Below are 21,681 nucleotides of genomic sequence, written 5' to 3'. Positions count from 1 at the left end.
TTGTACTTTATTAATACAGGACGCTATTACAGAGAACACACACATATAAGACATTTACAATACAATACAACCATTTAAGAACACCTCAATTAACAGATACAGTGAAGTGAAGTGAAACTTTATTTATATAGCGCCTTTCGTACATAGATGCAACTCAAAGCACTTTACAATGATTGAAAACAAGATTACAGAGATGGGGGGGAGGCGACACGAGACAACAGGAAGGGAGGGGAGGGAGGGGTTACATCTTTGCTTACACTAAACAAGCATACATGTCAATAACACTAATAATAACTTGTATAACTACATCAAGCTTACACTAATAATAACTTGTATAACTACATCAAGCTTACACTAATAATAACTTGTATAACTACATCAAGCTTACACTAATAATAACTTGTATAACTACATCAAGCTTACACTAATAATAACTTGTATAACTACATCAAGCTTACACTAATAATAACTTGTATAACTACATCAAGCTTACACTAATAATAACTTGTATAACTTGTATAACATCTACCTTGCAAGCTTACGGCCTTGTATAACAAATGGTGTGTCTAATCTAATCGGCGCACTGTGCTGTCACTGTGGGGAGGGGGGGGGGGCGGCGGCGAAGGCGGCGGGGTGGGGTGGGGGGGGGGGTGCATGTCCAATGTTCTTGACGGAAGTCCAATCTCGGTGACCGCAGAGTGTCACGATAACACCTCGATCGGGTCAGCCAAAAGTCAACAACAATACAGCATTGCCTACCTGTACAATCCTCCATAAACAGATCCCTTTGAAATGACGCCATCACAGTGTCCATTTGTAAAAAAAAAACTATAGGTCATTCCATGTCCTATGAGCACAGTAACTAAAAACAGTTTTCCCCAATTCTGTAGACACCCCAGGAACATTCAAAGGTAGCAAGTCCTGAGAGCACTGCAAGTGCTATAGCTGTAGCTTATGTTTTCAGTAGGCTACTAGATTAATTCTCTGATATAATTAATTATTAGATTGGATGGACAAGATGTTCAGCTCAGTCTGCAAGAGCTCTGATAGGTTGAGGACGTTCATCGTCATAATTACTGTGTAAGACTATGGAAGGGGGTGAGAACCATGGCTTGCAGTCAGCATTCCAATTCATCCAAAAGGTGTTCGATTGGGGTTGAGGTCAGAGCTCTGTGTGCAGGCCAAGTTCTCCCAGACCAAACCATGTCATTATGGACCTCACTTTGTGTATGGGGGCATTGTCATGCTGAAACTGGAAAGGGCCTTCCCCAAACTATTGCCACAACGTTGGAAACATACAATTCTCTAGAAATGCATTGTATGCTGTAGCATTAAGATTTCCCTTCACTGGAACTAAGGGGGCTAGCCCAAACCATGAAAACAGCCCCAGACGATAATTGTGTCCACATACTTTTGTCCATATAGTGTATACTATTATTACTCTTAAGCAATATCTCTCATTGTTTTTTTTACAGACCAACAATTAGAGACATCCAATCGTGCGAAGTCTCAGTGACGATAAGGAAGACAGGAACAGAACATGCCAGATCCACCTGGAGGTCTTTATATCACTATGCAAAAGGCTGAACCAACAATGGGAAATTGGAAGACGAAGATCTGGTTCTGAACCTGCCACAAATGGTGTAGGCCTACCATAACATAAATAGATGCTAGCACAAGAAAAACCTAACCAATGTAAAAATGCTACTCATACAGTATAGGCTACTGTATATCAACCAAACCATAGCAACTGAACATTTCTCTATGTAAGTATTAGTGTGGGCAGTGTTTAGTGTGGACAGTCAGTTGTCGAATTGTTGAAGCTTAGTAGTAACTGTGTTTGGTTTACAGTCAGTGGAGTGTTCTTCCTTCCAATAAAAGAGTGTGTGGGCTCTTAGCACTTTAACAATAGCCCAGTGTTTCAGCCTTAGCTTTTGTTTGTTTTCACAGACTTCATTGTTTGTTCAACTGAGTATGTATTCACCTTTGTCCTGTTTGTTAAAAAATAAATTAAAATGTCTCTTTTTTTAGTGTATGATAGAAACAACATGATCACTAAAATCTATTCAAAAGTACCGTTTGGGTGCTGAAATTAGTGTAGTCTCTTTTAGTGCAGCAGTCAGATCAAGGGCACATTGAAATGGGACAATTCACAGATAAGATATGGTTTTCCAATGGTAAATATCTCTTGAGATTTCGCCAGTAGGCCTACACATTAATGAATGAATGAATGAATGAATGAATGAATGAATGAAACTTGCACATACTCTATTGTTCTTTGCTATACTGCATTACACCGCAATGTACTCTGTGGGAAGTAGGAGTTATGAGATGCAATTATTATTTTACAAATGTTCAATATAGTCATACAATGGAAGTGAATCATCTTTATTAATTGAACCAATTTATTTAATTTGAGCGATAAACACATGTCCTTTTATAGCACATTTTCTTATTTCCCTGAAAATCATAGAGGTCGTCTGTTTTTCTAATGATTCTATCCAGCTATCCAACACAGTGAGTTGTGTCTCTATTTAACACGACTTTATTTTGTATGTAATATAAAATAAAACAGTTAGATACAGTCAGTCCTGCACATTATTATCGTTCTGTACGAGTCATACACATTACAAGCAAAGCCTCTGTTACAACCCAGCACGGTAAGCGCAAGAACTACAGTGCCCTCTATGGTCGTCAATATGAACTACAGTGCCCTCTATGGTCGTCAATATGAACTACAGCGCCCTCTATGGTCGTCAATATGGATATTGCCTTGCAACCACCTTCTAACATTTTCCATTTTATTTTACCACTCCACAGTTAATAAATACACGACTTTAAAGTGACAACAACAACAACAACTACTACTGCAAAAGCATCATTGTATAATACAGTCTAGAAACAATGCTTTTTTCAGTCCAAGGAATCCGCAGTTCCAGGACGCGAAGGAATGTGCAGTTAGCGCCACCCAGTGATAAATTGGAGTATTGCAGCGGAGAACAGTTTCCAGTAGTGTGCTATACAAATACAATTTATTACTATTATTATTATTATTATATTATTAAAGTGTGCTATACAAATAACATTTATTATTATTATTATATTATCATTGAGACAAAGTTACTAAAGTACATGGTTACAATAGCAGATGCTAGGAGTTCTATGGTACCTTGGTTATGATTTCAGCAGAAACATACTGTACAATACTGTACATAATGGGATCCCTGAGGGGAAATTAATGCGTTACAGCAGCTCACTTAAGAAACAACAACAAAATAAAGTGATAATATAAAAAACTAGACATCTGAAAACATTAAGTTGTATGACATGGAAGTGATGGAACCAATATAATAACAGACTATTTGTTTCAAGGTTGTGTCACTGTGAGGAATGCTTAGGGTATTGAGAGACACGTGTTTCGGGAGAAACGTTTTGCTTGTCGGTTTTCTCCTATCAACCTATCCACAGTATAAATACATCATAGCAATGATTATATGGCATAGATACAGTATCTGATCTGTGGCTGACCTATTAAATGTAATTAATTTACCGTAATGAAAATGTACATTTAATGCATCCTCATTTTAATTCCTACTGATTTAATCCTTTTGGGGGAGACAAACGAAGCCATAATAACAATACAATTAATTTCATTGCCATAACCCATTAGCGAAAACCTACTCTCTGAGTCTGTATTCTGAAACAGTTATTATAAGAGTAATACATGAAATGCACCATATCAATAGATAATTATAAAGGTACTTTATGTAAGTGTTTCAATGGAATTAGTATCTCACTTAAGCAATCGTTACTATCAGTACCAAGCAGACAGTCACAGTTCCTATGGAAGAGCTACAGATTTTTTTCATTTGGAAATATATTAATCTCAGACAGAATATTATGGTTTTGTTGTTTTAATAAAGTTTCATGTTGGTGTTAGGGTTAGGTCTACCTGTGAGCTTTAATACGATGCAATGCAAAACACATTGTGCAACATTTCCACATGCAAATAGCCATTCATGTAGCAAAGGAATCCTGAGACTTGGATCATTGTATACAAACCGTAGTCATCCTGATTTTATGTTGGTTCTTGTTCAGGAAAGTTGAAAGCATGAACAATACAACAATATGTTATGATCAGGCAATGTTTTGTGTTTGGGAGATAATACCATTTGTAAAAAATAAAATAGTACCCTAACTGAAATACAGACAGATATATCAACGTTGTATTCTTCCAAAAAGCAAGGGGAGTTGTTAGTATTCTATTTCTATTTGATTTTGTTTTCGTTCAACGTTTTTTTGTTTTTATAGTAAGACCATATATAATAGTTTATTTCTGCTGAAACCACTCAAAGGAAATTACTAATTGACTTCCATACTACTTCTATAACAATAATGTAGTTATATTCAATCAACTATCAATACATTGATGATTATCTACAAACTACTTATAACACCTTAATAAACCTCATGTTAATAATAACCTCAATGTTAAGTGTTACCTAATAACCTCAATGTTAAGTGTTACCATATCTGCAAACATGGTGAATGTGTTATTAAATAACTGTATAGTAATAAATGAATAAAAGCTATGGAATAATAGCTTGTCATGAATGGTCACTATGTGCAGTGCACAATATTACCACCAGAGGTTGCAGAAGAAGTATGTCCAAAGAGTCATCTGGTTGGGATATATTACCCTCTACTGGATGAAAGCTACACTGCAGTCTCATATGCACAGCAACTCAGTGCCAAGCTACAGGAGATTGAGACAGCAGATATGTCAACATGTTTTATTCATGTCAATTGTGTTTCTTAGATAAACTTTGCCTATAGGGTAAGAAAGTAGTGCTGCTGTCTGGGCCTGGGCCAGTCTCTCGGCTGCTCCCTGGACCTGTGGGGCTGCTCTCTGTGAGGCTGCTGTCTGGGCCTGTGGGGCTGCTCTCTGGGCCTGTAGGGCTGCTGTCGGACTCTGGGCCGCTCTCTGGTCCTGGGCTGCTCTCTTTCTCCTCCTCTGGCCTTTTCATCACCTCCATCCTCTTTCACTTCTTTCACCTCCATTTCTTTATCTTTCTTTGTCTCTCGCTCTTCTCTTCTACCTTCTTCAGACCCGCCTCCATCTCCTTTCTCATCCTTTCGATATCCTTTTCTTTCTCCTTTCTCCTTTTCAATCTCCTTCAGGATTTTCTCCCTCTCTCAAGACTTCTCCCTCTCTCTCAAGAATTACCCTCTTTGCCTCTTCCATCCTCTCTTTCCATTCCTTCATCTCTAGGTTTCTCTCTCCCTCTCTCTCTACCTTTTCTGTCCTCTTCATCGCCTCCATCTCTTTTCTCATCCTATGGATAACCTTGTCTTTCTCATTTTCTCCTTTCTCCTTTTCTTTTCAATCTTCTCCCTCTCTTTTCTGTTTTCATCTCCTTCAGGATTTGACACTTTTTACATTTTTTTAAATTATCTAAAACGCAAAAAGGTCAACAAACCGACTAACCCTAACCCCAACCCCAACGCCAGCTTTGCTCTGCTTACTCTTTTCCTTTCAATTTCCTCCATCTCCTCCTGTTCTTTACCGACTCTCTCTCTCTCCTCCTCTGCCCTTTTCATCCCCTCCATCCATTTCCTCCCAAAATATGTTTCTTTTCCTGTGGGGCTGCTCTCTGAGCTGCTCTCTGTGGGGCTGCTCCCTGGACCTGTGGGGCTGCTCTCTGTGAGGCTGCTGTCTGGGCCTGTGGGGCTGCTCTCTGTGGGGCTGCTCTCTGTGGGGCTGCTCTCTGTGGGGCTGCTGTCTGTGCCTGTGGGGCTGCTCTCTGTGGGGCTGCTCTCTGTGGGGCTGCTCTCTGTGGGGCTGCTGTCTGTGCCTGTGGGGCTGCTCTCTGTGGGGCTGCTGTCTGTGCCTGTGGGGCTGCTCTCTGTGAGGCTGCTGTCTGGGCCTGTGGGGCTGCTCTCTGTGAGGCTGCTGTCTGGGCCTGTGAGGCTGCTGTCTGGGCCTGTGAGGCTGCTCTGTGAGGCTGCTCTCTGTGGGGCTGCTCTCTGTGGGGCTGCTCTCTGTGGGGCTGCTCTCTGTGGGGCTGCTCTCTGTGAGGCTGCTCCCTGGACCTGTGAGGCTGCTCTCTGTGAGGCTGCTGTCTGGACCTGTGAGGCTGCTCTCTGTGAGGCTGCTGTCTGGACCTGTGAGGCTGCTCTCTGTGAGGCTGCTGTCTGGACCTGTGGGGCTGCTCTCTGTGAGGCTGCTGTCTGGGCCTGTGAGGCTGCTCTCTGTGGGGCTGCTGTCTGGGCCTGTGAGGCTGCTCTCTGTGGGGCTGCTGTCTGGGCCTGTGGGGCTGCTCTCTGTGAGGCTGCTGTCTGGGCCTGTGAGGCTGCTCTCTGTGGGGCTGCTCTCTGTGGGGCTGCTGTCTGGGCCTGGGCCAGTCTCTCGGCTGCTCCCTGGACCTGTGGGGCTGCTCTCTGTGAGGCTGCTGTCTGGGCCTGTGGGGCTGCTCTCTTGGCTGCTCTCTGGGCCTGTAGGGCTGCTGTCGGACTCTGGGCCGCTCTCTGGTCCTGGGCTGCTCTCTCTCTCCTCCTCTGGCCTTTTCATCACCTCTTTCTTTGTCTCTCGCTCTTCTCTTCTACCTTCTTCAGACCCGCCTCCATCTCCTTTCTCTCTCCCCCTATCCTCCATCTCCTTTGTCTTGTTTTCCACTATCTGAGTGTCTCTATCCAACACTTTCTTCCTCCTCTCCAATTCATCTTGAATATTCTTAACTATTTTCTTATTCCTCTCCACCTCTTCTCTGTCCTTATCTACCCTCTGTCTCTCTTCCTTCAGCCTCTTCTTCTCTGCGTCGCCGTGTTGCTTCTCCTTCTGCAGAAGGCTTTGGGCTTCCTGACATTCTTTCTTTCTCTTCTCCATCTCCGTCTTCCATTCCTCTTTCTCTGCCTTTCTTGCTTTTTCCACTTTGGCCATCTCTTTTTGAGCTTGCTCCACCTCTTTCTGTCTCTTCTCCATCTCCTTATTCCAGATCATTCGCTCTTCCTTTCTTTCTTTTGACACTCTGTCCTTCTCTGCCATGTACCTGGCCTGAGCTTCCTCTAACTCCCTTTTCCAGAGCTCTTGCTCCGCCTTTCTTTGGTTTGCCTCCAACAGCAGGGCAGCCTGGGCCTCTTCACACTCCTGTGGACAGACAGTGAACACACTAAAGGTGCAATCTCAAATGTATTTGGCAAGTTGTCTCCCCTCATCTTTGTGCATTGTCTATTTTTAGCAATCCTAAATAGGGTGAGTGGGCAGTTATCAAATACAGTACCATAGTCTTTTGAAACTTCCCGATGGAGATAACAGAGCTATCACTCTGATAAACAATCCACCCCTCCACATACCCCACTGAACTATTGCCCCCCGCTCGCACACACACACACTTGACTATGACTCTCAGTACCACCCCCCCCCCGCCCCCCACCTTGGGATACTATAGATATGACAATGGAAAATGCCTACACTATGATGACAATGACAATACTTAATAATGGCTGCTCATCCCTGGTTAATGTGATCACTCTATAACCGTTGCACTACTGGGTGGGTCTTACCTTCTCCACAGAAGCATATGAAGCCTGGGCTGCGCTCTGGACCTGTGGGGCTGCGCTCTGGGCTGCTCTCTGGACCTGTGGGGCTGCTCTCTGGGCTGCTCTCTGGACCTGGGGGGCTGCTCTCTGGGCTGCTCTCTGGACCTGGGGGGCTGCTCTCTGAGCTGCTCCCTGGGCCGCTCTCTGGACCTGGGGGGCTGCTCTCTGAGCTGCTCCCTGGGCCTGTGGGGCTGCTCTCTGTGAGGCTGCTCTCTGTGGGGCTGCTGTCTGGGCCTGGGCTGCTGTCTGGGCCTGGGCCAGTCTCTCGGCTGCTCTCTGGGCATGTAGGGCTGCTCTTTTGGCTGCTCCCTTGGCCCACGGGGCTGCTGTCGGACTCTGGGCCGCTGTCCGGGCACGGGCTGCTTTCTGGGCTGCTCTGTGGGCTGCTATCTGGGCCTTGGCTACTATCTGGTCCTGGGCCGCTCTGTGGGCCCTCTGGTCCTGTAGGGCTGCTCTCTGGGCCTGGCTGGCTTCTCTCTGGCGTGCCTCTACCTGAGGGATGCTTACCTTGATCACATTGGCATATGAAGCCTTGGGTTGGTTGTCCCCGGGAGCAGCCACGGCCATAGAGGCAGAGGTGGCCTCGGGTTCAGCCTGGACCTCTAGGGGGGAGGCTGCTCCCTGGACCTGGTTGCCCTCGGGGGCGGCCATGATGGGGGCAACCGTGGCCACAGGCAACCGTGGCCACATGGCTACAATATGAAAAACAAGGAAGAGAATGTGAAATTAAGTATTTTAAGATGTATATATTATTATTATATAATTACTTGTCCCCTATGAGTTCATGGATGACTGTGAGGCTGTTTGAACTTCATAAGTGACTGACTGTTGATATTGCGCGACATTATGATTGAAGCATTAGTTGTCATGACAACAGGTGCAACGTGGGAAAAAGCCATATCCTTGTAGTATTTCTACCTTAAAAAATGATGGCTAGGACGTCGGGTTGTAAAGCGAAAGCTTCTTTATATAAAAAATCTGTTGGCCTACACTTTTGATCACTTTCAAACAATAAAAGAGCTATTGGATATTCACTTTAATTGTGGACGTTACAATTTGCATTTCTCAAAACCAACAAACTAAACTGTCAACTTCCATGACGTCTTGCCGCAAGGCCTTCTGGGACCTGCAGTTCTACCTATTCTTAGCCAATACAACAGAACTGTACTTCTTTATGTTATGTACTATATATATTAATCAATCTCTTTTAATTGTCAATCATGTAACATATTAATCAATCATGTAACCTATAAAGTCAATCATGTAACCTATAAAGTTAATCATGTAACCTATACAGTTACAACAATCCTATGAATACAGTCAGGCCGTCAAGCCCATAGACTTTTACTTGTCAAGGCAAATTTTTTATGTGCAAATCTGTAATTCAAGACTCTCTGGTAATTTACGCACAAGACCCACGTTGATCTCTACTCAGCGCACACACACACACACACACACACACACACACACACACACACACACACACACACACACCACTGAGTTGGTCCTCCAGGCTGTCTGCTGTCTGGGCCTTTGGGGCTGCTCTCTGTGAGGCTGCTCTCTGTGGGGCTGCTGTCTGGGCCTGGGCTGCTGTCTGGGCCTGGGCCAGTCTCTCGGCTGCTCTCTGGGCCTGTAGGGCTGCTCTCTCGGCTGCTCCCTTGGCCCACGGGGCTGCTGTCGGACTCTGGGCCGCTGTCCGGGCACGGGCTGCTTTCTGGGCTGCTCTGTGGGCTGCTATCTGGGCCTTGGCTACTATCTGGTCCTGGGCCGCTCTGTGGGCCCTCTGGTCCTGTAGGGCTGCTCTCTGGGCCTGGCTGGCTTCTCTCTGGCGTGCCTCTACCTGAGGGATTCTTACCGTGGTCACATTGGCATATGAAGCCTTGGGTTGGTTGTCCCCGGGAGCAGCCACGGCCATAGAGGCAGAGGTGGCCTCGGGTTCAGCCTGGACCTCTAGGGGGGAGGCTGCTCCCTGGACCTGGTTGCCCTCGGGGGCGGCCATGATGGGGGCAACCGTGGCCACAGACAACCGTGGCCACATGGCTACAATATGAAAAACAAGGAAGAGAATGTGAAATTAAGTATTTTAGATGTACAGTACAGGCCAAAAGTTTGGACACACCTTCTCATTCAATGCGTTTCCTTTATTTTCATGACTATTTGGTACATTGTAGATTCTCACTGAAGGCATCAAAACTATGAATGAACACATAGGAATTATGTATTTAACAATAAAGTGTGAAATAACTCTAAATATGTCTTATATTTTAGATTCCTCAAAGTAGCCACCCTTTGCTTTTTTGTTGTTAATCAAATATATTATAATAATATTTAATATAATATGTGTTAATAATAATATGTTATTATATATATAATATTATTATTATTATATATTTTATTAACAACAACAAATTTTTATTTTATTAACAACAAAAAAGCAAAGGGTGGCTACTTTGAGGAATCTAAAATATAAGACATATTTAGAGTTATTTCACACTTTTTTGTACATCATTCCACATGTGTTCATTCATAGTTTTGATGCCTTCAGTGAGAATCTACAATGTAAATAGTCATGAAAATAAAGGAAACACATTGAATGAGAAGGTGTGTCCAAACTTTGGTCCTGTACTGTATATATTATATAATTACTTGTCCCCTATGAGTTCATGGATGACTGTAAGGCTGTTTGAACTTCAAAAGTGACTGACTGTTGATATTGCGCGACATTATGATTGAAGCATTAGTTGTCATGACAACAGGTGCAACGTGGGAAAAAGCCATATCCTTGTAGTATTTCTACCTTAAAAAATGATGGCTAGGACGTCGGGTTGTAAAGCGAAAGCTTCTTTATATAAAAAATCTGTTGGCCTACACTTTTGATCACTTTCAAACAATAAAAGAGCTATTGGATATTCACTTTAATTCTGGACGTTACAATTTGCATTTCTCAAAACCAACAAACTAAACTGTCAACTTCCATGACGTCTTGCCGCAAGTTCTTCTGGGACCTGCAGTTCTACCTATTCTTAGCCAATACAACAGAAATGTACTTCTTTATGTTATGTACTATATATATTAATCAATCTCTTTTAATTGTCAATCATGTAACATATTAATCAATCATGTAACCTATAAAGTTAATCATGTAACCTATACAGTTACAACAATCCTATGAATACAGTCAGGCCGTCAAGCCCATAGACTTTTACTTGTCAAGGCACATTTTTTATGTGCAAATCTGTAATTCAAGACTCTCTGGTAATTTACGCACAAGACCCACGTTGATCTCTACTCAGCGCACACACACACACACACACACACACACACACACACACACACACACACACACACCACTGAGTTGGTCCTCCAGGCTGGCTGCTGTCTGGGCCTTGTCGTTGTCCCTGGGGGCGGCATTCATGGCTTTGGTTAAGGCTCCCTGACCTCCCTGACTCTTCTTCTTTTTATTTGCCATTTCTGAACAAGGAAAGAGAATGTGAAATTACGTATTTTATATTTATATATTATTATTATTATAGAATGACTTGTCCCCTATGAGTTCATGGATGACTGTGAGGCTGTTTGAACTTCAAAAGTGACTGACGTTGCCCATCTGAGTGGAATACAAGTTCCAATAGCCACATCAGTTACAGAGATGCATATGCTTCATACACATGTTTGAGGGCTTGAACTTAAGGCTTGAAGATTTATCAATTGGATTCTACAAAGGCAAAGTAAGGTCATCCCACTTCCTTTCTATGTTCCACATTAATATCACAATGAGTACAGGGCAGGCAAGCTAGCTAGACATTAATAATATCACTAATATCACAAGCCCATAGACTTTGACAAGTAGCTAACACAGGCTTACCTTGCTTGTGTAACGCGTGTTGCTCCTTCTCATACCGAAGTTCAACTGGCCTGATACACTGGCGCGTGGCTTCTGGAGCGGACATTTGATTGTGACGTCAAATGTCATTATGACGTCATAATGCATGTTTTCTGAACATTCTGATCTCAGGAGCTCCATTTTTAACCAAAGAAAATAATTAAAAACAATGATAATAATACAAATAATAATATTAAAAAGCCCCATATGTATTCATCTCTCATTCTGATCATTAAAGCATTAAAGCCCTCGAAAATAATATGATATCAAAATATCAGCATGATCAAAATGCAGGGTTCCCACGGGTCCTTGAAAGTTTTGAAAAATAGACATGGGTCCTTGAAAGTGCTTGAATTTCCCTCTCTCTCAATTTTTGTTTTGTTTTAGAGAGGGAGAGAGAGGGGAATTCAATTCAATTCTTGTGAACGTAATGTTAGTAAATATGCTCCGTTACGCTGTCTGCATGTCTCTCCCGCTATCTGAGTCGCACCACGCACGCGCCTCAAGAACATTCCGGTGCAGGTTAAGCGGCAGCAAGCAGCTGTAGTTATGCCTGGCAAATGTACATTTCAGGATGTGTGGCTCACTAAAGACATTTACAAGCAATGGATTATTAAAGATTCACTGAACCTACATATGGCCCGATGCAAAGCCTGCGGCAAATCGATCAAACTTGATGCGATGGGCGAAGCTGCATTGACGAGCCACGCTGCTGGAGCGACAAGAGATGCCGCTACAAGGACAACAACACCATGTTGCACCACGAAATACATGTTCATTCTATGATTAAGAATAATTCCTCCCTCCCTTTAAAGTTAAAGATTCAAATCTCTCCACCGGGCATTTTATCCACTATAGAAATCTAATCTAGCCTGGATATGAATATCTATAGTCTATATCTATATTATAATATCTATAATCTATATAGAGGTGCCTCTGACGTCCTCGGGGTCATGTTTACAGGACGTGAGGACGGCCTGTACAGGGAACCAGGGCTGGACTGGCCATCTGGCATACCGGGCAGTTTTGGGCCGAGCCGACCGGCAAAATAAAAAAATAAAAAATAAAGTTTTTTTTTTTTTTACCAGCCGGCTCGGCCGAAAGCTACCATCGAACGGCCCATAAATCGGGGACAGCGGCCCATTGGTCGATTTTCTATACAGACACTGAGCTGGCCCAATCAACAGAGAGAAGGGGGTGGGGGGGGGGTCAGGGGTCACGCACGCACGCAGCACCAGACCTCCGTCTCAGTTTCGCGGTAGTTTTGGGCCGAGTCGGCCGGCAAAATAAATTTAGTTAGCCTGGCTAGCCTATGCGATGAAGAAACAGCGGTCATTTATAAGTAATACATTTGAGAGCATGGCAACGGTGGACAACCTGCAGTCGGAGCTGAAAAGCTTAGCAAGCCAGTGGGACAAGCTGGAAACATCACCACTAGAAGAATATGTGACCAGGACAGTGGAAGAGGGACCCGATGGAGGAAAGGAAGAGGACATGGAGATCATCACCAAAAGTTGTGCCTTCTGCAAAGAGTGCCCGCTGTGCTGCTACCAAATTCTGCAGAGATTCAACATGCTCACAGATGCATACCCCCTGCTTGGACTTGCATACAAGTTCTTGCTGACATTGTCAATAACCCAGGTGGCCTGCGAGCGATCATTCTCAACACTTAAGTACATAAAAAGCAGACTGAGGAGCAGCCTGTCTTCCAGCAAACTGGAAGCCTTCATGTTGATGGCCACTGAGAAAGATGTCCTTGTGACTTTGGACACAGACACTGTCATTGACAAAGTGGCAGAGAAGAGTGAGCTCATGAGGAAACTGCTGTTGTACTAAGGTTAGAGAATATTCAAATACAATTATTCTAATAATTTAGCAGCTTTTTAGACTGAAGATAATTTGATCATGTGACTCACTCATTGTTATCCCCAGTTCCCCACCTCTCTAAGGATGCCCTGTATGGTTCATTGTCCATTGTTGTTGAGACTAGTATCCAGAGGGCCATGCAGCCTTTTCCACTAAGTGAGTATACAGTACAGTAGCTGTCAGGGTTTTCTTCTCCATTTTCTGGAAGATGCTCTGATCATCTGAATCTGTCACATGATAATGTACAATTTACAATTTTGAATTAATTATCTGTCTCTCTCCCCCTCTCTCTCCATCATGAGATGGCATTATTGTTATAGTTTGTTGAAGTGGCTGTTTTCCAGATATGCTGCTATCTCTACATTGTTCTACAGTAAGTAAAAAGGTACTAATAATGATGCAATTATTACTACTACTACTAAATGATCATGTCTTAGTCTCACCCTTGTCTCTGTCTCTGTTTCTCTCTCTCTCTCTCAAAGGTCGGCGTTGCCGTTTGTTTGAAAAATTTCACTGGACTTCACAGTCTTTCTTTTCCATTTGCAGTGAGTTCACAGTCTATGCTGTATTTATTACTAGTACTTAAATATTTGAATTTATTATATAATATTTAATATAATAAAACATTTGAAATTATTCTTTGACTTCTGGTGCTTTTTCTTTGATAACATTTTACTTCTACTATACTATATTTGAGTCAAGTATGGAGATTGTGTACCCCATGGCCACCACCGCCAGTCAAGAGTGAGTGAGTACACTGGTCTACTTGCACTGGTACCATTGCTTACTGTATGTAGTCGTCTTTGTAGTGGTTTGGGGGAATACTACAGTTTGTCATATGACTGTACAGCACAGTATATAAGACTGTGGCGGGCGGTGCATTTCACACCTAGGCCTTCAGTGATGTCCGACACATTCTTAATACACGTCATACTCTTAATACCATCGTTATGACGCCATGGCTCTAGAAACTAGACAGAAACACAGTATAACCGGGCGTTGCATCACCTTAACATAGTCAGACAAGTACAACAGAGTTATATTAATATTTCCGAAGCATTTTTAATCAATAAATCCGCATTTACAATGAAGAGTGTTAAACTAACATCTTTAAGATCGCTACATTACCCACGTCTGTCGTCTCGTCCACCATAATAGCGACAAAGGGTGCCTTTTTAATCTCCATTTTGATCTCTTCTCCCATCACTTCAGCAATAGCAAAAATTAGGTCGTTTTGTATTTTGCCTGACGTCCCAGTAAACACTTTGTTTGTGGACAGGTGGTAATGTAAATCTGGGTTGTTTTCAGCCAGAAAAGAAAGAAGCTCAACGTAGTTTCCTCTGTTTGTGGACTCGGCGCTTTTATCGTGTCCCCTAAATGAAAGTTATTGTTTACCCAAAAACAGGACACAATCGATCAGTATTATCGATCAGTCAACGGAGCTCCGTTTCCCTGCGCACTTTCAAAAGTTTCACATCTACCGGCATAGTTACGCATCTCAATAGTGAATATCAATAGTGCGTATCAATAGTGCGTATCAATAGTGCGTATCCAATCAAAAGACGTGCTGGGTGCTGACATCATTGAGCCTTACAGCAGGCGCCGTTGTTGCTTTTGCTCGCATCTACGTAGGTTTACTAGGTACGCCACAGGTTTTCTCGTTCCAACGTTAAGTTACAGTTCGGATTCGCGGCACCGTTTAACGTGCAGGCGGGCAGATTTTGGAGCCCCCTAGCAACACATTTTGATTGGATAAAAGCTCTAACATAAAGGCCAGCCCTCCAAATCTCAATCGGAGACTGGAAGCAGCGCAACCAAGAGGAAAGCTATGAAATGAAGAGAATAGACTATGGGGAATCATTAATACATATTTGTGGAAAAAATATATTAAAATAAAATGTATATTCTGATGATGTTTAGGCCAGCAGAGAAGGCCTTGCTGGCCCTGACGGCACACCACTGATATAAGACGAGTATATAAGGCAAGTATTTGTGTGCTGGTGGGTGTGGTCCGACCGATTGAGGTGGGCCTGTCTGGGCCAAAAATGCCAGGGCCTAATTTTTGTCCCAGTCCAGCCCTGAGTAACAGCAGTCTAGTATGGTTTAACAACCCCCAGCCTGACTGATCACCCTGATCAAGCCAGCCAGAGGAAGAGTTGTACTGTCTTATTGTGGCAGGCAGAAGATCCTCCTATAGCGCTCCTTAGTTTAATGTGGTTGTAGTAGTCTGTTGCTAAAGGAGCTTTTCTGCTCTGCCACAGTGCCCCCCCCCCCAGCATACCACTGTGTACAGCACAGCGCTAGCCACCACTGCTGGTTACTCTGTATGTGTGTTTGCTTAGTAACCTGGGTTTCCCTCTGCTAGCTGTCATTGGTTATACTGCTGGCTAGATCTGAAGGTCTCATTATGTAATACCAACCCCTCTACTGCCATGGGTGGCCATTATCCCTTTCGTTATATTATGCCGGCTACTTGTTCTAGGCTAGTTCTTACTCTAACTGCATTAGGGCTTCTGATGACAATTCCAGAAATCCATATTTACAACTTGTTACCATGGATATTTAAAACTTGCTCTGATCTGTTGAGATAATAATGTGTGGGCCATGTTCCCTCCTACTATGCCCCTGATGGCTTGTATGAGTGGATGACTCCTCATAGGCCCTCAATTGTTAGAAACTTGATTTTTCTCGCTTCTCAATTGTTATAGAAACTTGATTTCTCGCTTACTTCTCAAAAAGCTTCTGCTTAAGATTGACTTCTTATCCACCTCATTTTTCTGGTTTTCTGCTCGAAATGACATGCCCACAGTGAATATAGAATATCTCCACATGTTACCATGTGGCTTTTCCCATTCCCGTGGTTACACAGTAAACCCCTAGCAGACGAAAGAACCCAGAGCATTTTATGGAACTCACCTAAGATCTTATGCATTTCCTCATGGCCAATCATGCGTGGGAAACACCTAGACGGAAAACACCCAACAACTGGCATTCTCCTTTATATACCTATGTTCTTCATGAACGATTGACGCTCTCTCATGGCTGAACATTCAATACACACAATCAGTGAACGTTTTTGTAAACCACCAAGACATGAAATGCTAAGTCTATTTCACGTGTGACATAATGCTTACTCCTCCAAAAAAAGCCAATACCTACTGTTTACAAGAGGGAATCCAGTTGGATTCTATTGAGTTTATCATTGAACCATTGAGTTTAACATTCCGATTTGTAGAACTGACTGATGAAGTGAGTCAAATGATGATCTCTAGCATTTATGAATGTTACATCTGTGATTTATGCAATACTTAACATGAAGCCTGAAAGACTCAGCATATATTGTGTATTAGTTATACATAATTGTGACACCAACCACATGTACTTGATTCCCTCATAACCTAGGGTTAGATGGCAAAGTGTTAACACACAATTGTTACCTATGAGGAACTACAAACAGAACATATACACACAAAGTCAAACCAAAAGTGCTATCCAGTTACCCCTAAACTCTGACCTTTCCTCAGTACCAAATCTTAACTCAGTAATGCAATACTGACGGCATCCTCTCGTGTTCCCAGTAGACTTCATATCAATAGGGTTTAGCTTTGTCAACAATACAGGGCAGTTCTACAAACAAGCCAGAGGATATACATACTGTATATGAGTAAATTAACTATACTTCATAAAATGTATTTTTCTTTTCTTTTTGCTCACACAATATATTAACAATATAAAACTCATAAGTAGTCACTGCAGCCGTTATCACAAGCTGTGCTCTTCTGTGTTCACTTACTTTTCCCAAAACTGACTTGTAATCTAAGTTGCCTAAACCAGATTGTCTACTTTTAAAAGGTCAGAGGACGGAACAGGTTGATTTGTTTATTTCTTTTATTGACAATCCGTGGCAGCTAGGAAGGAGGTAGGGTTGAATAGATAGAGGGATGGATGGAGGGCGGACGAGGGCCCTGGAGGAACAGCTGGGGGACGGGCGTGGTGCTCAGGTATTGACAGGCCTGCTGTCATTATCAGCTGGACTCCTTCCCCTGCAGGAGAGAGAGAGAGAGAGAGAGACAGAGAGAGAGAAGTTGACAAGACCCTGGCCTGTACCGACGTTAACGGATCCTAACGCACCTGGACTGGTTAATTAAGATTGTGCTCAAGAGTCTGGAGGGGGTCAGGTTTATGTGACTGTGAGGACCAACCGTTTCTCTCTGTCTTACCAGCTGTAGAACGAGGTGGAGGAATGGCTCAACCTGTGTGTGTTATGGGGTACGACCCGGGGGTACCAAAGAGGCGGCACAGAGCGAGAATCCGTTAGCCCGTGGGCGTGTTTATTCACAGGATTTAGGGAGGGGGTATGCGGGAGAATGTGTGGTGTGCTGATAGTCTTGGAGTATGGGATATGTGGATACCTATGTGTAATGCGTAGTCAAGACTATGTGTGTGGTCTACCGTGGGTGCGGGGTGACGTAGGCGGGCAGGGTGTTGTCAGTATGTGCGTGCGCCTGGCAACAGTACAGTCCGAGGGTCCAAAAGGGGATGTCCAAGGGAGGAGGCGAGGGTGGTACCGGGAGATCCGTCCAAGGGTGTCCAGGGGTTCGGGGGTGGCTCGAGGGGTTCTGAGGGTCCGTGGAGACGGGGCAGGGATCCGCGGGAATGCGAGAGCCGGGGCCAGGGAGACGCGAGGGAGGGTCCGTGGGAATCTTGGGAGAGAACACAAACGGGGTAAGGCAGGGTTTGGAAAGAAGGCAGGTTACTAGAAAAACACAAGGAGCAAGATAGTACCGTGAACATAAGGCTACGATCTGGCGATGAACTGCAGGTCTGGCAGGACCTCACTCTTTTCAGATTTCTCCTTGACCCACGCACCCGCTACCATTTTTACCACAGCAAAGCCGGCACCAAAAACCAACCCAAAAAATACCTTTCAATATCTTCCCTTTTGCTTCATTTCTTTGGCAATCTTCCGGTCAAATTCCTCCGTTTCACTGAAATAGTAGACATAAAAATCACAACTTTGTTGACAGAAACGTTGTCAACAGTAATAACAATAATTATACATAATTCTTAAGGTATTATGCAACAGTAAATAGGGCGATAGGGCACAGTGGGGGCTGCTGTTGGGGGCACTGCTGCAACTAAAAAACATAATGGAGATTTCCAGTCATTCATGTTAAGGCATGTTTGAAAAATCTAAATCATGAATTCCAAGAAATTCCTGATCCTGATATGCTGTGAGCCTCCAGCCATACAGAAAAAAAATAAGATGACAGGACAAGAACACCCCCACCTCCACCCCATTACTCACCAAGTGGTTCATCAGTGTCCATTGGAGCAGTGGCAGATGTGTCTGACAATACTGGGTTTCCTAAAAATAAAATAAATATTTCAACAATACTGTGATTAATGTGTTGCATTTTGATATAATTGCATAGCAAAACTAAATTTGGAAAGTTACCCAATACTGCCTGGCCGTGGATGTTCATTGCTATATCCTTTGTTCCAAAAGCCTTTTTGAGGTCATCCAGTCGTCGTTTGTTTTTGTTCATGTTATCGTGGTGGATGATATTCCTCATGAGGAATAGATGGGTTGATGGTAAACTCATGTTTAGGAAGTAGTTGTTTTTTTTCATCCTTGAAAACCACTGTTTTGCTACTTGACTGTTTATTTTTCCAGCAAGCTGCGGGACCAGGCGAAGCTTCCGAAGAGCATCACGGTCATCCTTTGTGTTATCTTCATGGAATCTGTCATAGAGAGCATAATGCTCTGCTGAACCGGTGATTGGATGGCCACCACTGTCTGGGACCAGTTTCTTACTGTTCAGCCAAGGTAGTGACACCTTCAGCTTTCCCTCTTTGGCCTGCGTTATGTTGTCTGGAGTTGGAGCAGATAGCCGTCCCTCAAAAGGTTTGAAAGGCAATATTTGTGGTTCTCTTAGATTCATGTGTGTTGCCAGTCCGTGTGCAAAGTCACATATCACAATGTTTGGCATGTGTTTCCAAGAGAGGAGAAGATCTGTGAAGTCACGTGGGCTTTCCGCTCGATTGATACATTTAATACTGTAAACGATGCCACATGGACACATAATCACAGCCCAGCCACCTGAAATATATTTTAAAAAGACATCAAATGAAACGGTTTTAAAAAGGATATGCAGCTAAAAAGGTTCACCCTCAGAGATCATATTAATCAGAAGAAAGTAATCACTAATCAGTAATATTAGCTTGGACATGTACTGTGTTAAATTTTAAGCTTACCTGACGCAGCCCAGATCTTTTGGAACACCTTGTCGTATGCCTCCCTTGACTTCATTTCAAGAGACAATCTCTGGAGGAGATCAGTGCGTGATCCAGATGAATCCAGTCCACACTCCTTACATAATGTGCGAATCACTTCAACCTACAAAATACAATATGTTCAAATGTATAGAGAGCTGCATATTTTCAGGTGGAATGATGGCCTTAATTCACTCCTAAAAGGAAAAATAAACAGTTATTTTTACCTTCTGCTTGTACAGTTCTTCTGTCAGCCGGTCTTCTGAGACTGTTATTTCCCGCACCTCAGCTTGTTTTGCTGGACGGATTTTCTGAAATTCCGTATTAATGACTTGGTTAGAGCGTCGTGTTTTTTTTCCAATCCAAGGAGCCCAATAGTCGAAAGTTGGCGGAAGAGTAAATGTTTTTTTTTGTTGACCTTTATAAAAGAAAAAGAAAAACGTTAATACATTCAAGAGTTGAAAGTGAAGTGCCATCTTGATAAACATCTACCACAACATGTATCTCCATGTGGTTGTCAGATTTCTGCAGTCATTGGAAAATGTTCAGCATGTTAAGTGCCCATTAGTCTTGTCTTGCATTACTTGTTACAAATCCTTGGCCGATCCTTTCCCTTGAAAGTGCCTCCCAAAAAAGATCAATATCGACCTCTCCATTGAAGTCCTCAGGAGGTTGGGGAAGGTCACTCACTAAACAAATAAGGAGGAAATATTGTAAGTAAATTCTGAGCGCAATCCCGGTCTGCAATTAACATCTAAATCTGTCTATTCCATGAAAGCATTCTTACCTGACAAATTGAAGGCACCCTTATGGAGGTTCATGATTACTATAGGTGGATGATCACCACAGTCTACGCAAGAATACTCGTAATCATGTGCTGTGAGGGCTTCAAAGTGGAGATAACCATGGAGCACCATATCAGCAGAGGGGTACTGTACACCAGTGGTCAACTCCAAATATCCGACCACTCGGCTCACTGCAGTATGGACCTTAGAGAGAAAGATATTATGGAAAAACCAAATGTAATGTAGCAATTCATTTGTAAATTAACCCAATACTTCAATTAAAGTTTTATCAAACATTACCTGTAGCATGCTCCTTATGGTGATGCATAAAGGGAGAGCGAGTATGATGTGGTCATCAAAGTTATGTAAACCTTCTTTCCACTCTTGGTACCGGAAGTAGGCTCCACATTGTGGGCAGGATTTACAGTAGGTTGAGATATCTGGAAATCCAAAGATTCAACAAGAATCACAACACAGTTTACAACACATTGAATAATAAACACAAGAGAAACAAATCCCCCAAAGTAGATTGTTATAAGATAAATTCATTAACAACATTAACCTTCGCTGACCTACCTTGAACAACCTGTGTGGTGGTGAGGATTTTGGCCTTGCATGTAATGAGGACTGGGTCACTCAGGGGCACGTTGCCTGGGCAGTGCTGGCATACCATTTCCTGTGGAATAAGGTGCCTTGGATACTCTTTTCCCACTGATGGAAGGCGTACGTCTTCAGGGAGAACAGCAGGCAATTTCTTGTGCTTTAGGATATACTCCACCATGCCTTCCATGTTCTTATACTCGGTTGGTGTAGTCATACCTGCATATAGCAGAGTTCATGTACAATACGGTAAAATAGCTTATAGACATAGCCTACCTGCATATAATATAGTCATGTATAATACTGTATAAAATTGCTGTTCATATCCTATACACATATTTAACCTATACATATATTTATATTCACCATTCCTCTTATTTACCATCTGTACATACCTGCATATACATAGTATATGTTATAATAGTAATAGTTAATATAACATAATAGTTATATTTGCACTCCGGTTACATGCTTGTACTTGTACTGTACATTGACAATACATTTGAATCGAATCTAATCTAATAACTAAGGCAATTGAAATATAACAGAACTTTAAACTAATGTTGGGCTAACAATTCGTTTTGCAGGGCTGCAAGTGAATACTTAAAATAATGGCACAGTAGCTCAAGTTTACATTGACTATTGGTTAGTAGCCTACACAATCCCTTGCGG

At 42.9% G+C, this 21,681-nt stretch overlaps 1 long non-coding RNA gene across 1 annotated transcript; it reads right to left on the bottom strand.

Annotated features, from left to right (window-relative positions):
- Window positions 1–17,315: 17,315 nt before the first annotated feature.
- On the bottom strand, window positions 17,316–20,030 carry LOC308167696. Its single transcript, XR_013937721.1, has 6 exons — window positions 19,852–20,030; window positions 19,607–19,748; window positions 18,807–19,451; window positions 18,657–18,716; window positions 18,273–18,336; window positions 17,316–18,051 (listed from the first exon to the last, which is right to left on the bottom strand). It is a non-coding gene; the product is annotated as an uncharacterized lncRNA (long non-coding RNA).
- Window positions 20,031–21,681: the final 1,651 nt, after the last annotated feature.

This window comes from Nansenia antarctica, assembly GCF_963989245.1.
Source record: "Nansenia antarctica genome assembly, chromosome: 1".
In the NCBI taxonomy this organism is placed as follows: Eukaryota; Metazoa; Chordata; class Actinopteri; order Argentiniformes; family Microstomatidae; genus Nansenia; species Nansenia antarctica.
Note: the sequence above shows the minus strand (reverse complement) of the source record. Positions and strands in the feature narration are given on the sequence as shown.